Source organism: Haemorhous mexicanus, chromosome 5 (genome assembly GCF_027477595.1).
Source record: "Haemorhous mexicanus isolate bHaeMex1 chromosome 5, bHaeMex1.pri, whole genome shotgun sequence".
Classification (NCBI taxonomy): domain Eukaryota; kingdom Metazoa; phylum Chordata; class Aves; order Passeriformes; family Fringillidae; genus Haemorhous; species Haemorhous mexicanus.
The window spans coordinates 14,433,762-14,457,907 of NC_082345.1; the positions used below are offsets into that span (position 1 = coordinate 14,433,762).

The 24,146-nt window shown below is 42.7% G+C and overlaps 1 long non-coding RNA gene across 1 annotated transcript; it reads left to right on the forward strand.

Annotated features, from left to right (window-relative positions):
• Window positions 1–371: 371 nt before the first annotated feature.
• On the forward strand, window positions 372–14,797 carry LOC132327144 (uncharacterized). The gene is made up of 3 exons (XR_009486448.1): window positions 372–625; window positions 6,384–6,529; window positions 8,091–14,797. It is a non-coding gene; the product is annotated as an uncharacterized LOC132327144 (long non-coding RNA).
• The last annotated feature ends 9,349 nt before the right edge of the window (window positions 14,798–24,146 follow it).

The following is a 24,146-nucleotide window of genomic DNA, read 5'->3' on the forward strand; positions in this document are numbered from 1 at the left end:
GGCCTGTTTGTAGCTCAGAGAATATATTTGACTCTGGACTAATAAATTTTCCCAAATTTTCTTTAAGAAGTTAGTTAAATGAAAGGTCAGTCCCATTTGTAAACAAAGCTGTCTGAATTTATTGTTAAGTAAAAGCATCAGGGGCTTTTGCAGTACTTTCCTCTGTGGCCGAGTGCCAGCACAGTTGCTTTTTAGAACGCTTAGTGCATATGATTCTTTTTTATTAGGAAATAAACAGAAAAGACATGCCAATCAGTAGCCTCAAAAGGTCCTTGCTGCAATATCAGTGTAAGAGCAGTGCAAGAGCATCCTGATGAAATGGGAAAGCAGACAAGTTGTTTTCAGACACTGTGGTAGAAAATTGAAGCTCTGGCCAGCTTAGTGAAAAGTTTATGGACTTTCTGGGGAGCCTCTGCTACATTTGTTCAGCTTACACTGATTTTTTTTCACTGATTCTTTGGAACCAGGTGAAAATCTTCTTGAGCAAACAGAAGAAAGGAGAGAAGGACACTGAATATGTAAAATCTGGTACAGACACCTGCAAAAACCAAAGCAGCTGTTTGCTGTGTTGCACTGGCAGGAGTGCTGTGCAGAGCAGGAGAGTGATTGCCTCACAAATTTTTGGGTAAGGACATCCTACTCACTCTCCCCCTCCCTGTGGCTGATGTTGACAGTGCTGCCTCTCATTATCTGCCCTAAGTAGAGGTCTGTGAGGCATGTGAGCACCCTGCAATGCAGCGGGAAAGATCAGCTCTGCATAGGGACCCAGGCTGCATGAGCTCAGCAGCTGCAGAAGTGGGATTGCCTCTCCAGCTATCCCTAATTATTTTGCCATGGCAGTGCCAGGTTCAGCATGGGCTAAGATTCTGCTTTTAGGGCAGAACCTGTAGCAGTGGTCACATCATTTAAGTGTAGTGTCTGAAGTGCTTTGTATCCCACGCTTGTGCCTCCTTCACTTTTTATATAATGTGGCTTGTGCATGGTGTCATTTTACTAGAACAACGTTTCTTAGGCATTGCTGTAACCAGAGATACCCTGACCTTACTGTCACATGCTGGCTATTTCTCGTGCCAAAACAAAAAGGTGAGAAAATAGAAACTAAAGGGATAGAGCAATTGCCATGCATGTATTTGCATTTCTCTCTCCATGAGAGCCCATAAATAATCTAGTTTGTGGCAATGTTTCTGTTTGGGGTTTTTGCCTCATTTCTGCTTGGCAAATGCTTTGGAGAGGCTTGGGAATTTTATTTGCTTCTTCAAGGGAGAGAGAAAAAAGATAAGGGGGGTTTGACTGAGGCTGTCATGAGGTCAGTGAATCTGCAGCACACCAGCTGGGAGCATGGCTCACTCTTCACGTGTGCTTAGGGAGGCAGTCAGGTTCCCAGACAGGATGGACAGCTAGCGGAGGGAAATGACAGCCCAAAAGGTTATGTGATCACATGGGTAGGTTTTCCTTGGGCTGGCCTTCAACCACTGTCTCCATCACCATTCCTAGGCAGGGCTGTCTCTCGAGGCTTGTGTAAAAAAAGGGCTACACCCTTTTAATTGAAGCTGTGTGTTTAAGCAGGTTTCCAGTAAACTAGGGCATGAACCTGGATTCTTATTTCAGCATGAAGTAGGGGGTTTTTTTGTTTGTTTTGGTTTGCTTTTGTCTTTTGGGTTTTTTTGACTTTTGGGTTATTTTAGCTTAAGAAAAGCAATTAAGAGAAAATATACCATTTTCATACCTCCTCCAAAAAATGCATGATACAGTGTTTAAACTTGTAGAAAGTCATGGTAGACAAAGCTTGATAAACTTTGGTTCCTTTCGAGAAAGATGAAGAGGAAAAGATTTTTCCTGGACCTGTTTTTTCAAAGTGGACTCCAGGCAGTCTCTGCTGTGCCTCACTCAACCCAGGTTTCTTCCTATTTTATCAGTGTGTGGTGCCTTATAGCAGTTCCCAAGACTTTAGCCTATGACCTCTTAAAGAACAATTGCATGCTTCTCTATAGAGAAACTCAGGGATGGGAGCATGAAAATTTCTGGCATTTGAAATTTCATTTCAGTGTTCAAATTTTAGAAATGTATTTCTGTTAAGTAAGTAAGAGTTTGTTCACAGTGAATGAAAATCACAGGAGCATTAGCTTGTTGTATGGGAGAGTGACTTCTTGTCTGTCCTACCAGATGAGGAGACCTCATAATAGCCCAAAAGCTCTTCTGGTATCCCCAGTTGAAGGGACACAGCTTTTGTGATGGCCACATCTTGGCTCTAAGAGAGTTCATTTCTCTGAAAGGCAGAGCCTTTTTCTTGCCCACTGTGCCTTTGAACTAAGAAGCATGAAACCTAAGGGATGCTGTATAACTTCCTGAGTTTTGTGTTATGCATGGATGGTTGAGCATTGTTCACGCTGAGCATTCAGATAAGAGGGGAGACTTTGCATGCGGTGCGTCCCCTCTGAATTGTCCCACAGCCGCCCGTCCCACCGGACCACCTCGACAGCTGAATGAACAGCAGCTGTTCATTAACAGGGAACAGAGATCCGGTGCTGGCCATAGGAAGTAAAAGCCCTAGAGCACACTGCAGTAGCCTTGTTCTCCCTTTACAAAGCTGCTCTCTGTTAAACTGCAGTATCAACCCTCACTGGCGTACAAATGCCCTTCGTTAGGGTTTGCACGCTGTGTTATGCGAGTCCACAGTTAAAAAGCAAACGAACAAAACCTGCTTGTGGTAATTTACTGTAATGGCACTGGAAGTCAGTTTAATCAGCGGAAAAAAAATGATTGAGGTGATTATGCTCAACTGTAGTGCTGGAAGGAGCAGGACAGCCGGGCGCTGAGGTGGTGACTTCACTAGGGACTGTGGAGGAGATGGATTATTTGCAAAATAATCCTGACATGGCTCTCCCAGAATGCAGCCTGCTCCTAAGACACACATCCATATATGTTTAATAAGGTGTTAGAACAGAACCTGAAATGTTCATTCACATTCCCCTGTTGTGGATCATTTCAGTGACCATCTGGTGCCCCTCTTATTTTTTTTAAAGACTCTCTTGCATCCTGCACATTACTTTCTGTTTACCCTTTGGGGCCCTGCTTGGCAGAATGCCATGGAATGTGCTTGGTGTCCTGTCCTTTCCTAACTCAGCAAAACACCGAAGACAGTGTGTAACAATAAGCCATCGTGTTTCCGCTCCAACCTCACCAGGAGAGCCTCATCTTACCATCTGTGAGAGCAGCCTTTGCTTGGAAGGTGGGAGAAAGATGTGAGAGTTTGTACAAACAGTACTTTTATTCCCAGGGAGATTTTTAACACGTGTTTTGGTGGCTTGCTCAGATTTGCATACTTGAGTAGAGACAGCAACCTGGCATCCAAGTGGTAGGAGAGAGATCTGGTGAAAGAAAAAAGTAATTCCTTTCATGGGTCCCAGAGTTACTCTCTGACACCACAAGCTGAAAGGCTTCCCAGCTGAGCCACTGTTTTCCATGTGTTAGTGCTACAACTGCAAACCTCCCTGGGGTTTGTAGTGTGCAAATTCAGTTAATTTCCTTAGCTGGAGGAAAAGCAGTAACTGCCTTTTCTGAGCTGATCAGCATGGAAATACTTCAGCCTTAAGAAGAACTAGCAGCCTTGAGGAATGCCACTAGGAAGTGGAACTCAGGCAATCACACTGAACAAACAATGAATTGCATGTATTTCTAGTGTGTCTGTTTGCGTGGATGTGATTGAGAGAGGGGAAGGAGGAGGAAGGATGGACCTGACACAAACCATTCAGTTTAGGAGGGAATGCAGAGGAGACTGTGGTTACAGACTGATTTAGGAGTTCATTGAGTCCATTGAAGGAACCTGGTGTAAGTGGCTGTGGGTTGATGTTTTTCACGTGGCAGCAGCCCAGATGTGCTGTGCTGTGGGCACATTAAGCCACTAAAGCTGCATCACCTCCAAGGGACACAGGCTGAGACAGCTGAGCCCATTTCTGCCAGCACCACTGCATCTCTGACCCAGCTTCTACCAGAAGAGATATTTTGTTGAGGGGATGGGGCTGGGATGATTCCCAGGCCCTGGGCAGGCCTTGCTGTGCTGGCACAACACCGCTCTATGATTCCTCTGATGAGCCAAAACAGCTGAACTGTTTTACATTGTTTGTTTAAGTAGCCTTTTGCAGTGGCATGAGTACACTGAACTTTTTAGTAGTCCTTCTCTGGATATTTTTTGCTTTGTCATGTTGATGATGCTCTTACTCAATTTATTTAGCCAACACATTTTGACTAACACTATGTTGAACTCTGCTCCAGAAGGCCTCTTTGGTTCAGGTGCCTCCACAGCTTCTCTAGGAAGCAAGTCAGGATTTTTCTGGTCAACAGGAGTGCATTTGCATTTGTTCACTGTTGCTCCTCTTCCCTTATCTCTGTTTGTATTACGTTACAACTCAGGGTGTTCCTGCACTCGTCCCATGTTGGTATGGTGCCCAAAAGCTGACACTTCTGTAAGCATGTAGTCTGTGTGTGGAACAAAAATACCAGAGAGAGTGGCTAGGGATTGCTACAAGGATCTTAATGTTGTATTTTGTTCTCGTAAATGAAATTCCTGCTATAGATCCTCCTACACGCCAAAGGTATGGAATCTGTGTGAAAGTGTCTTCACTCCATGTGTGTTTATTGTCAAAGTCCTTCAGGCTTTGTTTGACTATTTTGATGTGTCCAGTTTCTTATCTGATGCTTTCTGGTTACCTTTCCAATTCAGGGACAAAGTCCAAAGAGAGATTGGTATATGCTCATGGAGGGTGGAGTTGGCAGAGAAATAGTTTAGCTCTGCCCCTTTTTTGATTGGAAAGTTGTCCTTGTGAAATAACCCCAGCTGGGGTCTGAAAGAGAGAGAGTTTCTGCATCTTCCTGAAGTGCTATTGTCACAGTACCCAGAGAAATATATCTCATTTTAAATTCGAGGAGCATGACTGTTCCCTCTGTGACACTTAGGGATCACAGACAGGCGATGGGGCTGGGGCATGTGTTCAGAAGGAGAATCAACTGCAGGCAGATGTCTCTTGTGACTGTTTTCATGACCTGTCCTCAAGGATTTCCAGGGTTCAAGGTCCCACACCACCCCCAGGTTCTCTGCTTCATCATCCCTACTGCTGGAAAGCAGGCCCTTATACCCCTTCTGAACATCCCTTCCCACGGTTTAAAGATTATTACTTTTTGCCCTAACCTCCAAAACCTCCACCGTGTATACTTTATATAGGCTCTAATGTAGAATGTTTGAATTCCTGAGAGTGCACAGAAGAAAGCCAACTCATGCCTCAGGAGGTGACACAGAGGCCTTTCTGGTCAAAGACAAAAAACTCTTCTCTTACCATACCAGGACAGATTAGAAGCACCTAAGACTGATGGTTTTTAATAGGTGGCAAGGCTTGGACACTATGTGAGAATGGAAGGAATCTGAGAAGGTTTATTACAAACAAATGGTATTTTCTTAGTGGGTGCTTGTGATCTGCCATCCATCCAGAGCAGGAGCAGCAGTGGTTCTGCAGCCTCACTCAGGTCAGGGTGAGCAATTATGGGTGTGAACCAGAGTCAACCGTGGAATACCTGAGCATAGCAAGACAGCAGGAGATCCTGTGGTGGTTATTAATGGAATATTTGCAACTGTGTCCAGACAATTTACATGATGAGTAATGTAAACATAGAGGTTATTGAATGGGGAGTGAAAACTATCAGGCAGGAGGTTAGTGGTTGTTGCTTTAACTGGGGACCAGAAAGAAAATCACCCCTGGGGTCATTAAATGTATTCTCCTGACACTTTGCTAGAGCAGAACTTACCTCAGCTCTCAACTGTCCTTCTATCTCAGCTTGAAATGCCTGAAGTGATGGTGATGATTTTGTTCTGTGAGCTATGACATAAGCTGCAAGTGGGTGTCAGTCTCAGAAGATGACTGAATTTCTCAGAGAAGTTTCCTTGAGAACCTTTGCTGGTAGCTAATCAACCCACTTCAAGCTGATTTTTCCATGTTTCGCCAAAGCTGCAGAAAAATCAGTGGTTTTGAACAGTGTTCCACAGCCATTGCTTTGATTTTTGAAAATTTATTAAAAAGAACAATGACAACGACAACAAAAAAAATCATTCTAGTGAGCTGAATAAAGCTGAACTGGCAAATCCCAGATACCCAGAAGAAACAGTGTCCTGTTTATAAGGAAAGAGTGTGGTTACTGTGGTCAGACAGCTGGGCTACAGGCCAGGCCATGCCTCCTAAACATATTTTATCTAATGTCGTGTCATAAGCAGGATGTGGGGAATATAAGATTTTCCCTTCTGAAAGGTAAGGGCCATTCACAGAGAGCATACACAGGCATTGCTCCCTTGACAGTGGCTTTGCCTTACACCCATTGAACCTCTACTTCTTCATTAGGGTATCAGAGGAAATTTCTAGACCTGCTGGAATCAGGATTGGGGCAGATCCATCTTGGTGGCTTTCCCCGGGGAACTCAAAAAGGCAAAGACAGGCTGCAACCAGGCCTGAATGGACCCATTCTCAGCCAGCTGTGAACACTTGAGGTATGTCTCACCTAAGCACGGGGTGTGATTGTAGCACATAAATAATGGGTGCAGCTAATGTGGTCCAGAAACTATAAAATTGTAGAGTTCCTGGAGAGTCCTTGCTCCTTCCTTGTCTGCTGGTGTTGCATAGGGTGGCTGGAAGAAGCCATCAGGGCTACAGGAGCACCTCTGCTTGGTTGGCTGAAGCTAAGAGGACGTCTAGTGGTGGTATTTTAGGATCCAGGTTTCCCTTTACTAGAGGCATCTAATTTTTCCACTAAGAAAACTGATGCAGCTTCCTTGAAAGTGATAGCCAGAGTCAGAAATGGGGTTAAAGGCATCTTGTGCCATTTTTCCCTTGTGAAAAAACTGCCACATTTTATTACTGGATACAGGCAAGGCTTGTGTCAGTCTGTACAGCAAACCCAGTGATGGTAGTGGGGCTTCAATGGACAAAAGTGGCATGAAACTAATGCAGTCCTCCTGACAGGCCTGATGGGTTTGATTCTGCCTCTCTCTCTGCAAGTGGAGACCCCAGAAAAAAGCCACAAGGAATTTAAGCCTTGTTGTTTGAATTTTTTTATGTGAATACCAAGAATATGTGAAGCATTCATGGCTTAGACGATGCTGTGTGACACAGACATGCAGAAGTCAGCTGCTGGTTTCTCAATGCAGTGCATTGATTTTTGCACTAATATATCACCTCCCCTCAGACAATAGCTGGGGCCTTGGTGTTAGATAAAACTAAGAGACAAAACTGTATCACCTCTATCTAAGGAGAATGTATATAACTATAGGTAGCAGTGTGAGACAACCCAGTAAATAAATGCTGAAGGGAGATTAAAGGAGGATCATTAATATCATCCTATGTTCTTTTAGAATTTACAAAATAGTAACAATTATATGGCTGGTGGTAAGCTTGCTCTGTGAGGGAATGTCTTTGTCACACAAAGACAACTCTCTGGCAAAATTATCTTGGGGGCTGTGCCAGTAGCAGGTAGAGAAACCCAGGTGCAGCTCCCAGAGGACTGCTCCTCCCTGATGAGGATCGTTGCAACAGGCAGATATGGTAATGCATTGCTAAATTGCCTCCTTTTATTTTCCTCTCTAGGAAATGCATAGTTTTCTCAATATAAAGGAGCTAATTGCTTATTTTTCAGGCTTTTTAACCAAATGCAGTGTATAAACTCCCCCCTGGAATATGCTCCGCAATTGCTGCTGCTGCTGCAATCACAGCAGGGAAGGATTTTGCTGCTCCTGCTGTCAAGTTTTTCTTGTGGCACATTATTAGACAAAGCTGTTTCTTGTTCTTGGATGTTTTTTTTAATGCACTGGGAGATTTCTGCTCTAGCACCTTTGCCAATTTTCTTTTTGGAAATCTAGATTAATTTATTTGAATGTTTCTTTACTATTTCTTGACAATTCTCTATCTTCTTTGTGTCTTTCTCTCTTTCTATCATGAAGTCTTTTCCCCCTCCTCAAACCAGTCACCAGCAGAAAGACCAAGAACCTCTTGCCCTTTACCATCTAATCCATTTAGACCAGACTTTTCTCTGCCTGCCTGTCTTGTGTGTTCCAGGCCAGTCATAACCTTGATTTCAGAGCGACCCTCAGTGATGAAATAGTTCTGGTGCTGAACAGGGAGCTCAGGCACAGCTCGGACACCTCCCTTTTCTTCAGACAAGCTTTCATGCTCCTGCACTTGGAGGAGGATAAAATTCCCAGTGTGAAGTACTGAAGAGGTTTCCTTTTCCACGGATTCACAATGAAATGTGGTTGGGTTTGTTTTAGTTTTGTTTTTTAAGTTCCTTTCTTCTCACCTCCCAGATGTTTCCAATTGATGATCTTCTCATGTCTTTAAATTTAACTTGTTCCTATTTAATTCTTTACATATTCTTTGTTATTTAACATTTTTGCTAAGACATGTAGTACATGTACTGAAATCCAAGAGGAGCAGTTCTTTGGATGGAGGAAGTATTTTTCCCCAGTGAGATTCTCCCATCCCTGCCATACAGGTGTGAATAGTTTAATTGCCTTTTTTTGTTTGGTTGCTCAGATGGGGGTTTTTTGTTTGTTTTGTTTCGTCTTTGGAAGGAGGCAGGGGAGCAGGTAAGGTAGTTGTAAAGCCACAAGACTTAATTTTATATTTTGCTGTTCTGTGACTTTTCCAAGGCTTGTGAGGTACTGAAGAGCTGTGTGATGGGAAAAATTACCAAAAGCCTTTTTATTCATATCAGCATGTTCTGCACGGGCTGTCTTTCCATTGTGACATCCCCTCTTCTGGCCTTGCCTCACTCGTCTACACCACCTGTCACTACAGTGGGCAGTGCTGCAAACTGCAAATCCCTGGAGGAGATGGAATCCCTCTTATTTGGAAGAAGGCTTCTATTTTCTGGTCTTGCAGTGAGTTTGGAAATATCTTGTTGCTTTTGTCATTGGCTGCTTTGTGACACCTCAGTGTGGATTTCCCAACTCGTTGGCAGTGCATCGCTGCTTTCCCAGCTGTCCTGACTGACAGATTAGGTTGGGATTTGCACTTGCAGTGTCTGAGCCAGCGAGGGTGGTATTTGTATGCACGATGGAAATCTTTTCTTCTTTCTTGTGACATGTCCGCACAGAGCGCGTGCTTCACGTGGTCGTGCTCGTGTGCAGGCAGCGTGTGCCGTGACTGACTGCAGGTGATGCTCCTCGGGACATCTGTCCCTGGGCTGCGCTCCCCGTGCTGCTGCCCATCCCTTCTGCAGCGGAGCAACAGTGCCAACTGCTGGCTGCTGCGCCTGGCCTGCCATCCCCTAAGCTTCATTCTGAGCCCAGTGCTGCCTAAAACACATCAGTGTCCCTCTGCTGACCGTCTGGCTACTTAGCAATAATATCTCAGTTCGTTAGTCCTTTTTTCCATACCGAAATAATATTCTGTTGAGCTCAGGTAAACCTCAGGTTACCTTTGCTGGCGACATTTCTAATTGTTTCATGTTGGTTTAAAGCTGTGTCTCTCCTTATCTCCCAGGGCTGGCTGCTCAAAGAGGGGAGGAGGTTTCTGCTCTGAGTAGTGCAGTGCCATGAACTGCTGCCTGAAATCATTCAGCTGTGCCAGCAATTTGCCAGCTATGTATTTGGGACACTCTTATTGTTATAACTACAATGGGCTGGGCTCTGGGGAAAACAAGATGGTGATTTATGTATTTCTGCACAGCACTTCTAGTCAGTAAAGCAAAAAAAAAAGAAAAAAAAGGGGAGGGTAAGAAAAATGAGATAATAACTGCTGTACATATAAGAGTAGTTTTATTCAAATTTCAGTGAAATGTTTTAATAGAAAAAAAATAGTTTGAATTTGTGTTTTGTTTTTCTTTTCCCGAGAGGAATAGCAAACGGAAAAGACAAGTTTGTTTCTTTAAATGTTTCCTGGGAGAAGGGGGTTACAATGTCTGCAGGAGGTGACAGTAGAGAGGACACATATATGGGGAGTAGGAAACTAGGGAAGAAAAAAAGAATAAAAGGAAACAATTACGAGAGCTTTTCAGAAGAAGGAGAAAGTGAATGTGTAAAGCAATAAACCTGGCAGAGATGAACAGGGGAATTTTGCAGAGGAAAAAAAAACGGAGGGATAGGAGGCAGCCAAACAAACTAAGAGTTTGATGAGTCAGGGTTTCTGTGGGTTTCTTGCATCTCCCAAAAGGCCATTTTTTTACTTCCTCTCAGCCACAAATGTTCTTCATTATTTTTGGAACAGAACACGAAAGGAAAACTAATAAATCAGCTATTCTTAAACATATGTGACAAGTCCAGGCTGAGGCACAGGTGGACCACAACCACAGGCGGTCTCTTAAATCAAAGTCACAGAACTTTGGATAGCCAGCAGGTTTAGCACTGCTTCCAGCCCTCTGTTACTCTTTCACTCATGTAGTGTTTTGGGGTTTGGATAGAGAAATCTAAACCAGGCAAAAAGAATGAACAAATAAATAAATAAATAGAAACAGCATTTTGATGCTGCCTTGATAGACAGGACCATCAAAACTCCTCCTGTGCAACTGAAACCTCAGTAAAGAATTCCTTCTTCTTATCTAATCCAAACCCACATCTTTCAGTATGTACTTGCCTGTTACAATGACAATACCTTGACTTTTTATTACTGGTGTAAATACTTAAGCTGAATGTAATGCCATTATTTACTAATTTTTTTTTAATTAAACAAAATAGATTTTTTTTCCAGGAGATGTGGTTGCAATTTTCAAGAGTCTTGTTCTTACCATGACCTCATTTGTTTTACTTTCACACAGACAGGTATTCTTCTGAAACAGTTTATTTCTCTGAATAAAGGGAGCGGGCTCCATGCTTTCTTATCCATGGCAGGCCACTGAGATAATCAGTCTCTTACTGAAAATAAATTGTTATGTGTATAATATATGATTATGTTATTAGGGGAAACTAATGGGAGCAGGGATGAAAAAGCTGGGCAGAGCTGATGGAGAGAGAAGGGTGCAAAGGAGTGTAGCTCTGCACACAGAGGTGGGATGTGAGGCTGGGAAAGGCAGAGGGCTGTCACTTCCTGTACCAGCCATGGGTTTTCCCTACACTGGGGTGGGATCCCTTGGGGACAGGTGAGGTGGCTGTGTCTGCTGTCCCTACAGGTGAGCAGGGGCAGTGGTGTTGGGAGCCACGATGCCGCTAGATGTCCCTTGTCACCCGAGTGAGGCAGGCAGCTCATCCCCATCTCTGCACTTCAGCATGTGTGATGTAGTGTTATAAAGAAACCTGCTCTCTAAGTGTTAAATATGGAGAAAAGTTGAGCCTGTATTTAAAAAATAAGTCTTGTATCAGCCTGTCATGGATAGCAAGGAGAAAGCTACTTCCTTAGCCACTTTAATTTTTATTGGAAGATAGGGAGGATTTTGTTTTGAAGAGGTATTTATGGGGTAGTTCAATATTTCCTGGGGGAGAAGTCATGCTAGGAAGAGCTAGTTTGGTGACCTAACACTATGGTTTCAGCTAACCTTTCCCTGCTGACTCAGGCTTGTCTGGTGCGAGGTGGGGGCCTGGCAGCCTGTACCAGCTGAGCTGGTGGTGGGGAATATACCTGTGGGACCTGTGGGACAGTGACCCTGTCACTTTAGGCATGCTTATGTTGCAAAAGGTGGGTAAAAGGGTCACTTCTGTGAAGAATTAAGCACTTCCACCTCACTGGTGCAGCCATACAGCCAAAGGCTCAATGTGCCCCTGCAGAGGGTGGAAAGGTGGTGGAAAAGGAAGCAGCTGCTGAGGGAGGTGGACTGGTGTAGTCATGTAGAGTGAAGGGCAGGAGTGTCTAAAGGGGTCACAGGGAAACCTTCCAAACCTGCTTACACCTGGCCCCTCAAAAATCTCTTCTCACACTTCCCAGCCCCTGTGTCACTCAGCACACACAGAACTCACAGTGCCCAGACACATGGCTTGTGTTTGTCCTTCCAACCAGCTGTGCTGGTTCTGCCTTGCCAGTGGTGTTTGTGCCTCTCTGCACCAGTTTGACGGCTGGGTTTGAAGAGTGGCCTCCAACAACAGGAGAGTGCTGATCTCTTAGCAGTCCTTTAAGAGTTAATGCCTCCCTGTGCCCTAGGCAGGTGGCCATGTTTTCTCCACAGTGGAAGCTGTGTTTCCATATGTCCCTACCTCCTGTGGCTGGCACCTTGGCGTGGGCATCTGTGCCGCTCTGCATGCCTGTGCCCTTGTGAAGGCTGCTCTGAGCCTGTGATGGGCAGCTCCTGCAGCACCCTGTGTGCCCTCTGCACACACCATGGCTGTGTGAGCAGTGGGCAGGGATGCCCTAAACTGCCCTAAAAGCAGCTATTGGGCTTTACCTGCCCAGACAGTGTTATGGGCTTTGCTCCAAGGTAAGGAATAAGTGACTGACTGTCACCCATTTCTCAGGGCTGCTGCCGTGCGTGGCTGCACGAACCAAGCTGTTGAGTATTCAGTCATATCTGCCTGCCTGAATGACTGAAATTAAACATTTGCTGCTTTCTACTTCATTTAAACCCCTGGGAGCCTGTAGGGCTCCTCCTCCTCATGCACCAAGGTATCCATGTGTGCCACTTAACAATCAGGGGCTTCTTCATCAATAATGTCTGAGCAAAGCTCTTGATAACAGAGGGACTACACACAGATTATTGTGATCATAATTTGGCCAACGTAGCCTTTATTACTAATGGTGATGTTGGAGATGGAAAACCCAGCTTGATTCTCAGATCCCTGCTGAAAAGTAATAAAATAAAGAGGAACAAAATCTGTGTGTGAATTTGCTACCAAACCTTTGAAAAACACAAAAGTGGAACCCTGCCAATGCTTTTGCTGGCAATTTTTCATTTTGAGGTATGATTAGAAGTGGAAGTGCATTTTTTGTCTCTGACATTAGTATCATGTTGCTGTGTACAAATTATTAAAGGGCTTACAATCATTTGACATTTGTTGTATTGTGATTATTGTGTGCCCCTCTTACACTTACAGAATGAGTATTTTTTAATATCATCTGATAATAGAGTAATTAGGAAATAACTTCAGCTATCATAAGAAAAAGGTGTCTATTTTATTAACACAAAGAAGAGACAAAGGAAGCACTTCAATGGAAGTGCTCTGTTAAAAATGGAGCCATGTTTCTTTTTGCTTTGTTGAGAAGATAGATGAAGGCAGGCTGGCTTTGTGTAGTCTTTTTTTCATCCCTGGGCAATGGCAGAACTCGCAGCTAAATTCTGTTGTCAGAAAATTCTATGATGGTAGCTGAGAATGATATAATATCATGCATACTCATTTCAACAACAAGAAAAAAAATCCTAACCTGTAGCTTGGATTTTGAATATCAGAAAGAGCCTTCACTACCAAGAAATGAGCCTTCAGTACTAAGAATATTGAAAAAGCAACTAAAATTTTTTAAACATAAGAAGAGCCATTTGATATAACCAGTATCAAATTAAAAAGGAATGTAAATGTAATTTTAAATTATTTATTTCACTCTCTCTCTTTTTTTCGTGTTATTATATCCTTGGCTGTAGTTCAGAATGACATGCTAATTATGAATATAAGAAAACCTAACTTTTTATTATGCTAATTAAACTGTGTGTCACATAGACATTTGGGGAGAATTTCCCATGCTTTCTAGTGTGAATGGAAGGAAAGAGCAGCAGTGCTCACTTAAAACTGGAATTTTTTTCCTAGTACCTTGCAAAAAGGCATCATTGTATTTTGATTAATCCATGCTTGGTCCACGTCGGATGTTTCTATGGAAACAGAATTTTTTTCCTTGATGGAAATTGTTAGGCTCAGGAAAGCTCCTCACTGCACAAAATCATTTGAGCTCCTGAAGAACTACTTGTTTCAAATTTAATGTGCATAAACAGAACTCCCAGATTCCTCCTTAGTGTTATTGTTGTCAATGTTAATACAGAACTGTTTTCTTAATGATACACAGTGGTGCCTTTTCACTCCACAAGAAAATAGGGTGAGAGTGGTATTATTTCCATTGCAAAACAGCACTTTTCCTAGTCCAGAAAGAATTAGCCTGCAAACCATCCAAAATTGAATTTTATTAATTCTGATGTGTATATATTATTTAGTTCTGGATCTAAATATTTTGGCTTGATGGCTGTTAAAATGTAATTAATTTTGTTTTGCAGATTGGCAGTAATTTACACATATTCTTCTTGTGTGCCTTAATTTTGGATGTGGAGTTTTGTTGGGGTTTGATTTGTTTTGGTTTTAGTTTTTTCCTCCCAAAGAAAATACACTCTCTTACTGGATGCCACTGTGATATTTGGAATACCTTTTGAAAATAAACAACAGAGGGAGCATTTGTGTGTTATTATTAATGTAACCAAATGGTTGAAACATGACTCTCATTTTTCCCATCATTTCTGTACAGCATATTTATTGTGTAAAATTATAGGATTTCTTGACCATTAAAATATCTTGGTTTGGAGAGTTTCAGTTTTAAAAAAGTCCAATCTAGAATTTAGTCGACAGTGCAAATAGCTATTTTAAATTGATTGTCCGGTTTATATTTTTTTGTTTCATCTCTGTTCATCATGGCAAGGAATCTCCCAAATGGAAAAAGGAAAATCACTTTGAAAGCAACCACACTTTTCAAACTTCTTCCAGAGACATACCGAAAGCAGAAATTAAATGTCAGCCAGAGAAAGCCTCAGTATTTCTTGGTACCTCTTTTATGTGCTCACTCTTAGAATGTGAATAACAAGGATGATGGTGATGTGCACAGCATTAGAATGTGGATGATTATGATAATAAAAACAATAATGATACAAATGTTTTGCGCCTGTATTCTCCCAAAATCTTTCTATAGCAAAAACAGGTGACCTCAATGTCTGGGAGAAATGATGAGGAAGACTCCATGGATATCAGAAGGCTAATTAATCACTTTATTATACTATATTATATTACACTATATTACACTGAATCTGCACTCAAGCACTCAGCTGCACAGAATCTCGTGACTGTCAGCCGACAGTCCCGACACTCACACATGGATTCAATTGGCCAATGAATCAAAACACTCACACCAGAATCCAATTACCAATTCCTTTCAGGTAAACATTCTTCCACAATGCATTCCACTTGTGAACAACAAGAGAAGAAGCAATTGAGATAAGAATTGTTTTTTCTTTCTCTGAGGTTCAGAGAATGTGAATCCCAGAAATATCCTTGAGAAGTTGTGCCTTACTTTTCTCTGTGAAGAGAAATGTGGGCACATCTTTCCTCCTCAGCTTTTGGGGCACTGTTACATTTAGCCACTCTCACTGCATTTCTATGTTGTCCTCATGAGAAGTGAAGCAACTGCTGCCCTTTGCGGTGTCTCAGCAGATCAGAGCCAGGAACCCAACTGAATGATGTGGGAGGCTGTGCAACGCTTCAGAACTGTGAAATAACTGGGAGGCACCAGGACTTGGCTGCAGAAACTGGAGAGAGACTTGATGCAGCATCAGAGCTGAGCATCCCTCTTGGCTGGGAAATGTGACACTGCCCAAAACGCTTCTGTAGTCAGGATCTGGTGGTAACATGGCACCAGGTTGACTTTGAAGAACTGTGCTGCCCAAACCCAGGGTTTCTTTGAAGACAATACCTCTCCTTTACAGGTGAGACTGCTTTAATGAGTGCTCATTTTGAACCTCATGGGAATGATGTGTTAGATACTCTGAATTAGTAAGGTCTTTTAGTTAGGAAGCCTTTTTTTCCCCGTTTATACTGCTTTCCCTGATGATTAAATTAGGATGCAACCCTTTGGCTAAACCCTGAGAATGAGCAAATCCAGGAACCTGTAGTGTCTCTGCCTCTTGGGGAGTGGAAGGCACAGAACTATTTTAATGGCATTAACAGCACCTTATAATTAAGTGGAGAGCAGTACAGTTGCAGCACTGCCATGTGCAGCAGAGGGAGAACCCTATTTATACACTGGCAGGCTATTCTGGGAGTGCTAACACTGGGAGTGAGCAGCTGTGAGAAAAACAGAGAATAAGTGCTAGTACACTCTGAAATGGAAATCACAGCACAGCGCCATATGTGTTGACTAAGTAGTCCCGCCAGCGCCCTCGTTTCAGGGCTCTGAAGTGATAGCTTCCAACTTGCTTGATGAATTTTCACAAAATTGCTATTCCAAGCAGCAGTCTCCAGAAATGTAGCCATTCCATTTATACAGCACATGGGATAACACGAGTCTGCAAGCTTCAGTCTAACACTGCTGGAAGAGCAGGCAAGAACTGAAATATTTGCCTTCCTCACTGTGGAGCTCATTAACCCACGTACATATCATCCCCTGGGAATGCAGTTTCCTGATCCTGATGTTCTCCTGTGAGCCCCACGCAGATGGATTCCAGTGTGCAGGACTCACGCATTCCAATGTTTACCTTCACCTCTTAAAGCTTTAAAACAAATATGAGAACAGAATATGAATTCCCTTGGCAAGGCTGCTTTTCTACATGGTTTGGTTATTTATTTGCCTACCGTGACACTGGTTACTCTCAATAGTTTCCTTTCAATTTTGTTCTCAGGCTTTCTAAAGATTTGAGAAGATCCTGTGAGACTGTGTTTGTGCAATGGGAGTAACTTGTGCCAAGCTGTGGCACCTATATGCAGCAATGGTCAAGCCAAAACTTGTGATAGTGGGGACCTGGGGTAGATTTCCTAAAATTTGTGAAAAGCCAGTCTATTAAAAGCAGTCAGGTCTCTGTTATAGCCTCATCTCTCAACTCCCTCTGCACTTAACATTGTAAAGCACTGAAAATTTGGTGGTTCTTGAACACTCTGGCTCCACCACAGGTGTTAAGCCATTCTCAGCATGGCAGCTCCAGACACCAGCTTGGAGTAACTTACTGCAGTCCTCCGTGTAAATGCAGCCATGTGTCTACCCCAGCATTTCAGACCCAGAGATCTGTGCCACAGCTGTGGCCCCACTTCTGTTCCCTCCTTCCTTCCAGCTGCAAATCCTGGTGGAATTCCTCTTCAGATCAGGTATTGCTCCCAGGACATCTAAGTTCTCTGCCATTGCTGTATGTGTGTTGCTCTGCTCGCACACCTGGTGGTGTCTCAAAAATGGCACTGTGTTTTCTGATATTTCCCATGAGGGAAATACACTGCTCCCTGCCCACAAAGCTTAGGTCCACATGGACATTCCCACTTCCTGCATGCTCAAGAGCTGGAGTGACCTAGGCCAGGTAGTGTGTGATAGCTTCAGTGCTCCCCACCTAAAATCTTCTTTAATGTTCATTTTCTATCTCAGATTTGTGTACTTGGTCATAAGAGCAACTTGTGAATATAATACCAGAGGTTTTCCAAGTAACTCTTTTAATTAACCCTGGAAGTTTTGCAGTTTATTACCTTCTCAGAAAATTTATGCATTTGTCTTATGGGAAACACCAGATAGATGTCAGAGGAACTCACTCTGCCAATTTATTATTCTGGATTATTTAAAGAAAGAAAAAAGCAGTTTGTGGTTTGGTTACAGAATAAGTCAAATGTGAGTCAAATACAGAGTCTCAACAAATCTGAGATTTATATAGAGAAATTTATATAGAGCTGTGTGTGCCTCACTGAAAATCTTGAGGATGCAAGTACACAGTAAAATATGTAACAAATCTGAGGATCTAACAGTGCTGTGAGCAACCCAAGAGTTTTCCAATTCTGTAATCACTGTAGGCTTCCACCTCCCACTGGCTGTCGAGGTTGTGTCTTACTATGACTCTTTAAAGGTCATGCTTTAAGATTAAACACAAGAGGTTTCTTGCTGGTGTTGATGAACAGGAATAATTTGCTGTCGTGATGCAACAGCAGCTATGAGAAGGTTGTCAGTGGGAAGGTGCCCTCTATTAAATTAAACACAGGTTTCAGGGCCACAATTTTGTAGGACTCTGCAGCTTCTGCTTTCATCTTAATTGACTTCTTATTTGGGATTGTCCTCTTACAGCTGTAAGCTCCGAGATCGTGGAAGTCCAGGGTGAAAAGGAGGGCACTGAAACCAGCTCCTGACCAAAATTCCTCTCATGGCTCAGATTCCTCTCACCCCACCGTGGGTGCAGGGTGCTGATGTGGGAGCAGCGGTTCCCATGAAGGAGCACAGTTCAGAGAACAGAATTTTAGGCACATGCACACAGTTGTATAGTTAATCATGAATGAGCAGAGCATGTTTTAGAAATGCTGCATAATGTAATTACTCGCTTCTGAGCTGCATACTCCTCGGGGAAATTACTGTTGTATGAATGTACGTGTTAAACCATACAGCCATTGTATATAAAGTTGTGTTCAGGCAAAAAATTAGGTCAGTCAATAATTTGATCTGAGTTCTTCTTATGGGTCATCAAATTAGTCAGAAATGTACTTGCTGAACTTTAAAGTGTAGTTATTTTAGGACCCATGGGATTTGAATGCTCTGAGTCAAGGGAACAAGCTCCATAACTTTTTTTATTGACAACAGTTAAATATCCTTTCCTAGCACCTTTAAATGCAGTAATGCTTTTGCATGCCGGAAATACAAGAAATCGAATCATTAGTTTTTCTAAACATTCATCATTTTAAAATTGGCTACTTAAAAGAGCAGTGAGTTAAGTAGAAAAATTGCTTTAAATAGAAGAACTTAGACCAGGGGTGACCTTTGGAGCCATCATTCTTCAAAAATTGTTGCCATGCCAGGGGAAGGGAAATAGCTGAGAGAACTTTCAGTAATAGTGCTTAAAAATACAGTGTGTGTGAAGAAAAGAGACATTGTAACAAAAAAACCCCAAAAATTTCAACATAATATACAAATGTATCAAGTGGCCTTTGATCTGCTTTATTCCAAGCTTTCTTCAGAGTTGGCCTATTCCATATTCAGACTTTTTGACCTTGTTTTGCTACATGGGTTTAAGTGTAAGTACTGACACCTGGGAAGGTTCCAGAAGTTCGCAGGTCCAGAGCCTTATGTCCCCTAACCATCTCACACTGGTTACTTCTGTAGTTTCTCATGCTTTGTAAACTGTACTGTGCTTGGGGCCTTTCACAGCCTCAAGGACCACCTGTGAAAATACCTAATGGGGCTAATGATGCCATTGACCAGCCTCAGCTGGGCCCTCCAACCACACCGTGGCCTGGGGTCTGTTCAGTTCAGTTCAGCCTGGAGCTGCTGCTCCTTTCCTGAGCTTCTATGGGGCTGTGCTCTCCTGCTGCCCCTCCTGGCTCATGCTTGGCTGTGCTGTAGACCACCAATGGATACCATTACAAGTCCTCCATGTTCAGCACTGTAGGTCCCTGCCTCTCGGCAAGGCCCTGGATGATGGGATGTGACCTTCTCCTGCTAAATCCCTGCTGTGAGAAAGCCAGGCCCGTGTCCTTCTGGTGATGAGACTGATTCCCAATCTGGTTTCTTCCAGGAAGATGGTGATGTTGATGATGATGACGATGACGATGTTTCCTGGATGCAGGTCAGTAGCTATTTCTATGCCTTGCATCTGAAAAAATTTTAAGGCGATATTGTCTATTCTAACTTCCAACCCATACTGTTTTATGTTCATTCTTGTTTATCATCACTTGTGTGTTTAACTGTGTTTTGCTATTATTTGCTACCTCCTTTGCTGATGTGAAAATTTTCATCCAGTTGTGATGAACATTAAGTAGGTTAGCTCTGTGCCATCTGAAAGACCATAAATTGAGGGGTTTAAGTCATTTTAAGTAAACCTTATTTCATATTTCAACCCTAAAATTGCAGACTTCAAAACTATGTTCTATGTCTGTCTTTAGTTTCAAAAAAATTGTAATTTAACTTGAATTCCAGGTTTTATTTTGCTTCTCATTAAGATGGAAAATGTTATTGTGTGCTTGTAATTGGGAGTCTTTGATCTCAAGACAGTCACAAGCCACATGAGGGTAAATAGTCTTTCATGTGAAGCATTCCTGTATGCACTTGACAAAAAAAAAAAAAAACCAAAAAAAAAAAGGCCCTAAAACAATCACCTTTTTTTATAGAAGGCAGCCACAAAATAAAGGAGGGGTTGCCAGAGGCTCTTGGCAGGACCAAGCAAACCTTTGTAGCCTATGCAACTTCCTTGACTGAAGGTACAATGCTTAGGTAGATGGTTTTGCAGGCTTGAGATGTGTCCACACAATCTTCTGCAAACCTGGGCTTGTTCAGGGCTCCTGGATGGAGCCAGCTCTGGAGTGAAATTGCTGTATCCTGCTGGATGTGGTACTTGCTAGCGATGCAAATCTGTCTCAGGGCCCACCTGGTGAGTTGAAATGCTCCTTTTGTGTGGTTTTCTTTTGGTGGATTTGTGAGCTAGAGGAAGGCTTTCTGGGGGCGAAAACCAATCAGCTCTGTGGGGATCTGGAGAAAGAAGCCTGACAAAAGGTCTAAGTCTGCTTCATGGTGTGCCCCCCTGTCTTATAGGGCTGTTGTGTCTCAGCACTTTCACACAGCCCCAGACGGTGTGTGTTTCTCAGCTGTCCTATGAACTGGAAATGAATTTTTTGTGTATGCCAGCCTTGTATGTACTTAGTCACCCTTGAAACAATGTGTGTGGTAGGTCTTGTTGGTGTTGTGAGGGAATGGGGTGTCCCAAGGGCTGATGGAGCACTCTCATTGTGGGGGAGAGAGAGGAGTCCACCCAAAAGCTGGTGTAGGACGAGCTCACTGCAGAAACTCAAGGCCTGTGCAGAAAATGTAGCTGCTAACAGTGACAAAGTGTGATTGCAGATGAACTCTGATGTTTCAAGGGCATATGTTTCACTCCCCTCCTTTGTGGTTCATCATCGGCTTGGCAAGAGGCAGACCTCCCAGCTGAAGGCTATTTTCCAATCTAACTTCTGGTATCTCCTCCAAGGCCTAAGAGCTCTAGGGCAATTCATATTAAAGGTCACTAAGTTTTTGTTGAATAGAAATTTATCTTTATGTAACTGCTGAAGTAGGTAAAAAGCAGAGCAAAATCTCTCCAAATCTCTGATTCTTACATCCAGTGTTCATCAACTTTGCTAATGTGTTGTTCTGGAACAAAAGGACCCCTTTGTAAATGAAACTGTTTCCATAAGAGCTAAAGATCCTTTTGTATTTTTGGTTGTGATTTTTTTTTTTCCAAGTAAGGAAAAGTTGATTGAATTTCTCACATTATCTCTATAGTCTTTCTGGCACTAATAGAACAGTGCTTAGCTATTAAAACATGTGTGACCAGAGCCCAGGCATGGCCTGGCGGGCACTGGCTTCAGTGACAGCAGCAGCACAAGCAGCCCTGCTGCTCTACCTTGTCTATTTGGGAATTTTGGCCAGTGCAGGGCATGAGGTGGAAGAAAAGCACTGGTGTGCTGAGGAACAGTGTGTGCAGGGGCAATGAGTGTGCTGGGAATTGCTGAATCTGATATTGCCCCAAAAAAGAAATAGTCAAGCTACAGCCTCAACTTGTGTATGCAGAGAGGGTTTAGCTTGGGTGGTGGAATGGTCAGAACCATTTATCCTGCAGCAGGTAAACAGTGTTTATGCTCTTGCCTCTGTTAACACAAAGAGATGCAGAAAAGCTCCCATTGCTGAAGGCTGAGTAAATTATTATGCCGGCTGATGAGGAGTTTTGTACTCCAATTCCAGTGCTAAGTCCCTGGGAAATCAGTTTAGCTTCATCTTGGACCTATTTACTTCCACCACACTTGGACGGCATATCTTTCAGGGACACTTAAGAATATTTGTGTTCTATAAAATGGCACAAGTAATGGATTTTCTGAAGGTATAACACATTGGTTTGAGGCTTTCAGTGGCTCACATGCCTTATGACAGTCTTCTACACAAAACATTCGTAAAATAAAATCTGGTCTAATTCATTTCCCACATCTTACCAATATTGTGAAACCACAGTTATCCAAAATGCAAAATATTTATTATGGCACATACAGTTCCCACTTTGTCCTGTGATTTAGATCTCCCTTCTTTCTAACTATAATAACTATCCATCACTCTGAATTATTTCTTGTTAATGATGTGTTTGTTTCTTTGATTAAAGGGTTTAATGTCAATATATGTTACAGTCACTTTTTATCTCAGACTTCCTAATCACCATAACAGCCACCACAATGTCTGGTCAAGTAAATTCCATTTTGACCTTTTTTTCCCTGAGGGAATGCATTTTCAATTAAATTGTTCTTTTAGAATGTTGGACTGCATTAATGTGGCTTATCATTCTCCCTTGCATAAAATAGTTTCTAGCAGTCCTCAGATAACCAGTTTGGCATCTTTTCTTCCTTCAGCCTAAATCAGGGTTTTCAACACCAGTTTGTTCTTGATGATGTCACTGGACATGAGGCTAAAGGCAGGAAAGTTGGGCATTTGTCTGTGTAGTGTGCAAGTCTCCCAAAACAAAGATTCTGCAACTTGAAAGCAGCTCTCCTGTTCATTTTATGGTCTCCCTGCACCTCCAAAATTCAAATCTGCTCTGGCACTGCAGGGCTGACCCTCTGAAAAATGTCACAGTTATCTGCTTTTCCACTCGAGCTTGTCTACAGGGAAAAATAGTGCTGCTTAAAATCCCCAGCTATCCAGCGATGTGTGTACGTGATCTGCATCCTGTGTGTTCTGGCACACAACTATGGAGAGCATCAAGGGCAATTCTTTTTCATGTTAAGCAGAGGGGAAGGAGGTTGGTGGCACTTCTGGGTTCCTTAGTGAGCACTTGTAGCAATGTCTCCATATTCAGCATGGGAGTCAGCAGCTTTATAAGTGGGACCAGTACAGAGAGAATGGGTGGATTTTTAGACATGTCTCAAGCTAATTTAACCTGAAACTTGCTTGGATATTTCTAGCAGCTCATTCATCACAATCTGTAATGCTTACCAAAGGTGACAGATCAACATCTGGCGTACTGGTGGTGATACCCCCAATTTTTGTGGTTAAATTGCTTTTAGTGCCTGTCTTGTTAGCATAACAATAATTTGGACAGGTCGAAGTGAAATGCAGTTGAGATATACTTTCTCATATAACATGGAAAAAATTATCTTCCACAATTCACTTATGAAATTTGCTTAAATGTACTTATTCCTGCCTTAGCTGCATCCTGAGAACAGATGGAGAAAGCCAGGGTATGTGAAACTGTTACCATTTTGCCTATAGGTCTGCTCAATCAGGATATAAGCGTAAAGAGAAAGGTAAGTAGGGCCCATGTTCCTTACAGCAGAGTGTCTGGGCCTCAAGTTCCTACCATAACTGACCAGCATTCATTGGATAATCCATAATTCAGAAATCAAATTATTTGTGCATTTAATAGATAGCAAAGTACTTGGTAATTTGTGTCTTGCTACTTTTTATTTGCCTTATATAGGAACTACCTTAACAAGAGTGGGCTCACAAGGCTTGTTTCCCACTCTCATAGTCATCAGGGGATGGTGTGGCAAGTATAAAAAGGTATAACTGTGCAGCATCCTGCTTAGAGGGGCCAGAGGCTTCTCTTTGGCAGAGAGGCAAGAGTATCTCTAGTTGTCATTTCCAGGCAGCAAGCTCTTTTCCCTGTGCAGTTTTCCACATCAAAAGCACATGGGTCAGTTATTCAGTGAGCATTTATCTCTGAATACTAATATGAGAGGTGTCTTTACTCTCTCTCTCTACTATTTTTCCCCATCTGCTATTTAAATTTTTGCTCTTTCGTGAAAGTATTGTGCAGGAAAAACCCTTGGCACATTCCTGTCCTGTCTCCTTAGCCCTCACCGCCTCTAGAGTTCTGCCCTCTACAGATCCCATCCTGACTCTGCCAAGTTATCTGCTCTACAGCCCCTCACTGCTTCCCTGCCATGGTCATTTTTTTATTCTTATGACCACCTCCACTTAATTTCAGCTGGCCTGGATTAGATACCTTTGGTGGAAAATTGAACTTTTAAAAAAATTACAAAATTGTTGTTCTGTCTTTGGCAAAGGCTCAGTAAATCATATCAGTTTTCCTCTGTCTCCAGTTCAAATAATTCAGCCTTCATTTACCATCCTGACCCAATAAAACAATTCAGGGGCTTGAGTTTTCTTGGGTGTCTTCTCCCTAAAAGCCACAGAGAGCATTGTGAGCCTGTGGATCACCCAGGCAGTTTGGAACACCATTCGTAAATGGCATCTCCAGGGAGGTGCTGGGAGCAACCTGCTTCCCTGGGGTCATTCAGAGCTGTTCTCCCAGCTTTC